Below are 6,875 nucleotides of genomic sequence, written 5' to 3' on the forward strand. Positions count from 1 at the left end.
TCTACACACCCTTCCCCAGACTCATAATTCACCAAGTCCTTCTCTTTGGTGAATACTGATGAAAAGTACTCATTACTACCTTGTCTATTTCCTCTGGCTCCAAGCATAGATCCTCTCCTGTGTCCTTGAGTGGGCCAACCCTTTCCCTGACTACTCTCTTGCTCTTTATATACGCAGAAGAAGCCTTGGAATTTTCCTTAATCCTGTTTGCCAATGACTTTTCATGACCCCTTTTAGCCCTCCTGACTTACTTGGTTAAGTTCCTTCCTACTTTGCCTTTATTCCTCACGGACTTTGTCTGCTCCCAGCATTCTAGCCCTTACAAATGCTTCCTTTTTATTTTGGACTCAGCTCACAAAATCCCTCGTTACCCAAGGTTCCCAAAACTTTCTATACTTATCCTTCTTCCACACAGGAACATGCTGGTCCTGAATTCCAATCAAGTGACACTTGAAAGCCTCCCACATGCCAGATATTGATTTACCCTCAAACATCCAATCCCAATCTAGATCCTTCAGTTCCTGCCTAATATTGTTATAATTAGTCTTCCCCCAATTTAGCACCTTCGCCCGAGGACTACTTTTATCTTTATCCAACAGTATCTTAAAACTTACTGAATTATGGTCACTGTTCCCGAAATGCTCCCCTACTGAAACCTCTACCACCTGCCCGTGCTCATTCCCCAATATCAGGTCCAGTATGCCTCGTTGGACTATCTACATATAGTTTCAAGAAGTCCTCCTGGATGCTTCTTACAAATTCTGCCCCATCCAAGCCCTTAGCACTAAGTGAGTCCCAGTCAATATAGGGAAAGCTCAAATCATCCACCAGAACAACTCTTTTGCCTTTACACCTTTCCAAAATCTGCCTACATATCTGCTCCTCTAACTCCTGCTGGCTGTTGGAGACCTGTAGTAAGCCCCCAACATTATGACTGCACCCTTCCTATTCCTGAGCTCTACCCATATTGCCTCGCTGCATGAGCAAGCCCTCTGAGGTATCCTCCCACAGTACAGCTGTGATATTCTCCTTAGCAGTAGTGCAACCCCCCCCCCCCCCCCCACCCTTTTTACATCCCCCTCTATTCCACCTGAAACATCTCAATTCTGGAACATTTAGTTCCCAATCGTGACCCTTCCTCAGCCAAGTTTCTGTAATGGCAACAACATCATAGTTCCAAGTACTAATTCAAGTTCTAAGTTCACCTGCCTTATGGATGAGAAGAGTAAATAATGGATAATTAACATTATCCATTATTAGCATAGCTACCACGAATAAAAGTCGCTGAGATTCTTAAGGGCATGATATAGTGCTCAAATGTCAATATCATCCAATAAATAGAATAGATGACCATATAAAATCAGCCAAAAAAACAATATGACAAGGAAAAAGTCCAAATTTCAACCAGCTGCAGATTGTCAGTCCAAGTTCTAGTCTCCCGTGGAACCCACGAGGCCAAGTCACCAGCCGGATTATTGATAGACATAACAGAGTTGTTGGATATCACCCTCAGGGTCTCAGAATAAAACAGGGCATAATTCACTCTAGCTGCCTTGAGCTGTTTTCTAACTTCATTGAAGCCTCTACGCTTCAGCTTGTCATTGCTGAGAAGTCCTGGAAAAAGGAAATCCTCTCCCCATCATGGAGGCAGGTTCCGCTATGCATCACTGCCTCTAGAACCTTTTGGCAATCTTTGAAGTTATGAAAGAGTATGATTACGGGCCTAGGACACTGATTGTCCCTAGGCATCAAAGACAAGATATGGTGCCCTTTCTAACTTGAAATGCCCAGCCTTCACATCCAGCTTGAGGAAACGTGGTAGCCAGCTCTCAAAAAACTTAACAGGAGTCTTACCTTCCACTCCTTCTGGCAGACTGATGACCCGAATATTCGTTCTCAGGCCTCGATTCTCCGAATCTTCCAGGATTTCTGACATACCATGGAACTGGTTTTCCAAGGATTCAATGCAAATTTAAGTCGAGGAAGCAACTTTTTTGACATTCAGGATTCTTTCTTCCATTTGATTGAGCCTTTTATTAGTATTCTGCAACTCGGTCTCATGAGCACTTAGGTTCTGTGCAAAAAGTACTCTGATAATGTTCACAGTCATCATTTGGAGCGCCTTAGCATGCGACAGGTTAAGAGCACACTCGAGGATCAGGTGGCCATATTGAGAAGTCAGCTCCAGGGATGAGAAAATTAGGGAAGTAAACATGTGTCTAAAGGAGTGGTGCGGGAAAGAGGGGTTCTATTTCATGGGGCACTGGCATTAGCATTGAGACAGGCGGGATCTGTACCGTTGGGACCGTTTCCATCTGAACCGATCTGGGACCAGCGTTCCAATGGAAAGGATAAATAGGATGGTCACAAGGACTTGAAACTAGCAAATGGGGGGAAGGGAAGGCCTCAGGGGAACTCAATACAGTTCCAAAAACATGTAACAGGGCAGTGAGTAAAGAAATAGTCAGAAAACTAACTTTAGGAACTACAGCTAATGGTAAAACAACAAGAAATATTTTTTAAAAAAATTAAATTTTCAGTTTTATTTAAAAAAGTATTGATTCTTATCATGATCTAACATGAGAAGTTAGCAATCACATATAGTGACAAAAGATCTACAAAAACCATCTGCAAAAAATTGGTATTAACTGGGTGACAAAAAAAATCCTCACTACCTTTGCCATTGAAAATTCCACACAAAACATTAAATAGGCAATAACATTCCAGCACTCTGGAGTCCCTCTCTTCTTGAAAGGCTGTGCCTTAAAAAAAAAATCAGCTACTTACAATTAAAACAGTACAGGGCCTGGCTACGCAGTGTAAAAATACATCACTAACTATACACAGTTTTGTACAGTTTCTTTACACCTAAGCCATTGATCCAAATTACAAATGAGTTCACATTTCCTGTCTTTGCAAAAAAAATAGATCAAGCTTAGACAAAGATCTTTTTTTACATCTGGATTTATTTATTCGTCATCCTCATCATCATCCTCTTCTTCCTCATCATCTTCCTCCTCTTCATCGTCGTCCTCTTCTTCCTCCTCCTCTTCTTTCTTCTTCTTTGCAGCCTGAGCTGGCTTGGCAGCAGGTTTCTTACCAGCTTCCTTACCAGCTTCACCCTTGCATTTGGCACGATAGGCTGCAACCTCCTTTTCATATTTCTCCTTTAACTTGGATGCTTTCTGCTCAAATGGTACTTTATCCTTGGATTGCACCGTAGACCACATCTCTCCCAGCTTCTTTGCAACATCCCTAATGGACATTCCAGGAGACTCGCTCTTGATCTTTGGACGTTTCTCAGAGCAGAAAATGAAAAATGCTGATGGTGGTCTCTTGGGGGCATTGGGATCCTTCTTCCTCTTCTTATCCCCCTTTTGAGGGATATAGTTCTTCATCTCCCAATCATAATGGACCTTGTCGCCCTTAGCCAGGTCTTCAAACTTTGACTTCTCTTTGAGGTTCATGGTCTTCCACCTTTCTGAACATTTCTTTGAGAACTCTGTAAAGTTGACGCTGGCTTCGGGGTGTTTCTTCTTGTGTTCCTCTCGGCAAGTCTGCACAAAGTATGCATATGAGGACATCTTGCCCCGAGGCTTATTGGGATCTCTTTTAACCATGGCTGGTGTGTGTCAGGCTCACACTGCACAAGGCGTCAATGGACTACCAAAACAACAAGAAATATAATGGTTGATGGGAACCAAAGCAGCAGGTCAGCAGGTGAGGAGAAGGGAGAGGTTAATAGGAACAACAGGCAGGGCCAGTCAAACGACTATGGAGCCGAAAAGAAACGTAAAAAATCAAAATGTAAGATTACTGCAGGAGTGAAAGTTGAGGATGAGGCTGTGTTATCAGAGATTAATAAAGGAGGTCAGAATGTCTGAAAAGCAGAGTGCACAAGAAAATTCTGCAAAAGAAAGACAAATTAGTAAGACATAGTTAAAACCTTGTACCTAAATGCATGCAATATTCGGAATAAGGTCAATAGAGACAAATGGGTATGATTTGGTGGGGATTATTGAAACATGGTCGCAGGAGGACCGGGACTGGGAGTTGAATGTCCAAGGGTATTCAGTACTCAGAAAGGTTAGACTGGATGGAACAGGAGATGGACTTGCTTTATTGGTTAAAGATGACATCAAGGCTGTATTAAGAAATTATATTGGCACTAAGGGTCAAGATGTTGAATTGATCTGGGTGGAAATAAAAAACAAGGGAAAAAGCTCCTAGGTAGGGGCATAGTATAAACCAAGAAATAATGAGGGGTTGTGAGAAGGGCACAGCTGCAATCATGGGTGATTTAACATGCATATTGAATGGATTAATCAAATTGACAAGGGTAGCCTCGCGGAAGATTTCATAGCGTCTATGAGGGACTGTTTCTTAGAGCAATATGTTATGGAACCAACCAGGGAGCAGGCTATTTTAGATTTAGTATTATGTAACAAATAAGGGTTGATAAATAGTCCGAGCATTAAGGATTCTCTTGGGAGTGAATTTCAAATTCAGATTGAGCGAGAGGAGACAGGATGCCATACTAGGGTTTTAGCATTGGCCTGAGGAAAGAGTTGGCCCAAGTAGACTGGGCACAAATAATTGAGGGTGGGACTGTTGAGGAACAAGGGTGGATGTTCAGGGAGATATTAAATACCTCTCACTTAAAGTATATTCCTGAGAGAAAGAGGAATTGTAAAAGGGAGAAAAATGTTCCATGACTAAAAAAGGAAGTCAGAGGGGCATAAAGGCAAAAGCTAGGGCATACCATACTGCAAAAGCTAGTGATAAGCTGCAAGATTTGGAGAACGTAAGGTTCAGCACAAGGCTACTAAAAATTAAATCATAAGCGGTAAGATGAACTACGAAATCAACTAGCAGAAAATATAAACACTGATACCAAAAGCTTCTATAAGTATATAAAGAGGAAGAGAATAGCTAAAGTAATTGTTGGCCTTTTGGAGGACAATACTGGTGAGGAAATAATGGGGAACACAGAAATGGCGGAGGCGCTGAACCAATATTTTGCCTGTCTTCATGGTAGAGGATAATAAAAAAATTCCAAAGATTGCAGTTAATGCAGAGGAACTTGGTGCGATGACCATCACTAGGTAGATGGTATTGAACAAATTAATGGTATTAAAGGCAGGTAAGAGTCCAGGATGGTCTGCACCCTAGCATATTAAAGGAGGTGGCAGCAGAGATAGTGGATGCATTGGTTATGATATTTCAAAATTCCCTGGATTCTGGAAAGGTCCCGGTGGATTGGAAACAGGCTAATGTAACTCCCCTATTCAAAAAGGGAGAGTGGCATAAAATAGGAATCTATAGACCGGTTAGGTTGACCTGTGTGATGGGGAAGTTGCTGGAATCAATCATTAAGGAGGAGATGACTGAACATTTGGAAAGGCAAAGTTCAATCCACAATTGTCAGCATGGTTTTATGAAGGGTAAGTCATGCTTGACAAACTTGCTTGATTTCTTTGAGATGTAACCAGCAAGGTGGATAATGGGGAACCTGTGAATATGGTATATCTAGACTTCCAGAAGGTGTTTGACAACCTGCCGCATAAAAGGCTGATTCAGAAGGTGAGATTGCAGGGGATTGGGGATAGAGTACTAGATTGGATTGAGGATTTGCTAACTGACAGAAAGCAGAGGATCGGGATAAATGAGCCCTTCTTTGGCTGGTAAACTGTAACTGTGCCGAGAGATCAGTCCTCGGACCTCAACTGTTTGCAAACTATATAAATGATCTGCAAGCAGGGACAGAGTGTAACATAGCAAAATCTGCAGATGATACTAAAATAGGTGGGAAAACAGGCAGTGAAGAGGAGGTAAAGTTTACAGACAGACATAGATAGGCTAGGAGAATGGGCCAAAATTTGGCAGATGGAGTTTAATGTGGATAAGTGTGAGGTTATCTAGTTTGACTGAAAAAAGAGAAAGGTAAATTATCTAAATGGAAAGCATATTCAAAATGCGTCGGGCAGAGGGACCTGGGTGTCTTTGTTCATGAATCACTGTAAGTTGTTATGTAGGTACAGCATGTAATAAAAAAGGCAAATGGAATTTTAGCGTTTATTGCAAAAGGACTGAAGTATAAAAGTAGAGAAGTGTTGTTATGATTATATACAGTGTTGGTGAAACCACACCTGGAGTATTGTGTCCAGTTTTGATAATAATCTTTATTGTCGCAAGTAGGCTTACATTAACACTGCAATGAAGCTACTGTGAAAATTCCCCAATAACCACATTCTGGCACCTGATCAGGTACACGGAGGGAGAATTCAGAATGTCCAATTCACTAACAGCACATCTTTCGGGACTTGTAGGAGGAAGCCGGAGCACCCGGAGGAAACCCACGCAGACACAAGGAGAATGTGCAGACTCTGCACAGACAGTGACCCAGGCTGCTGCGAAGAAACAGTGCTACCGTGCTGTCCTTATTTGAGGAAGGATGTGGTGGCATTGGAGTAAGTTCAGAGGAGGTTCACCAGATTGATTCCGGGGATGAAAAGGTTGACATATGAGGAGAGATAAAACAACTTGGGCTTATACTCGCTGGAGTTTAGAAGAATGAGAAGGGTTCTGATTGAGGTATATAAAATAGGGGGGAAGGCGTGGCATAATGATATCGTCACTGGACTAATAAAACAAAGACCCAGAGTAATGCTCTGGGGAACCAGGTTCAAATCCCGCCACTGCAGATGGTGAAATTTGAATTCAATAAAAATCTGGAATTAAAAATGTCTAACGATGACCATGAAATCATTGTCGATTGTCGTAAAAAAACATCACTAATGTCCTTCAGGGAAGGAGATCTGTCATCCTTACCTGGTCTGGCCTACATGTGACTCCAGACCCACAGCAATGTGCTT

At 42.1% G+C, this 6,875-nt stretch overlaps 1 pseudogene; it reads right to left on the minus strand.

The window, feature by feature from the left end:
* Nucleotides 1–2,548: 2,548 nt before the first annotated feature.
* On the minus strand, nucleotides 2,549–3,686 carry LOC140425036 (high mobility group protein B2 pseudogene; annotated as a pseudogene).
* Between the last annotated feature and the right edge of the window lie 3,189 nt (nucleotides 3,687–6,875).

This window comes from Scyliorhinus torazame, chromosome 6, assembly GCF_047496885.1.
Source record: "Scyliorhinus torazame isolate Kashiwa2021f chromosome 6, sScyTor2.1, whole genome shotgun sequence".
Lineage (NCBI taxonomy): Eukaryota > Metazoa > Chordata > Chondrichthyes > Carcharhiniformes > Scyliorhinidae > Scyliorhinus > Scyliorhinus torazame.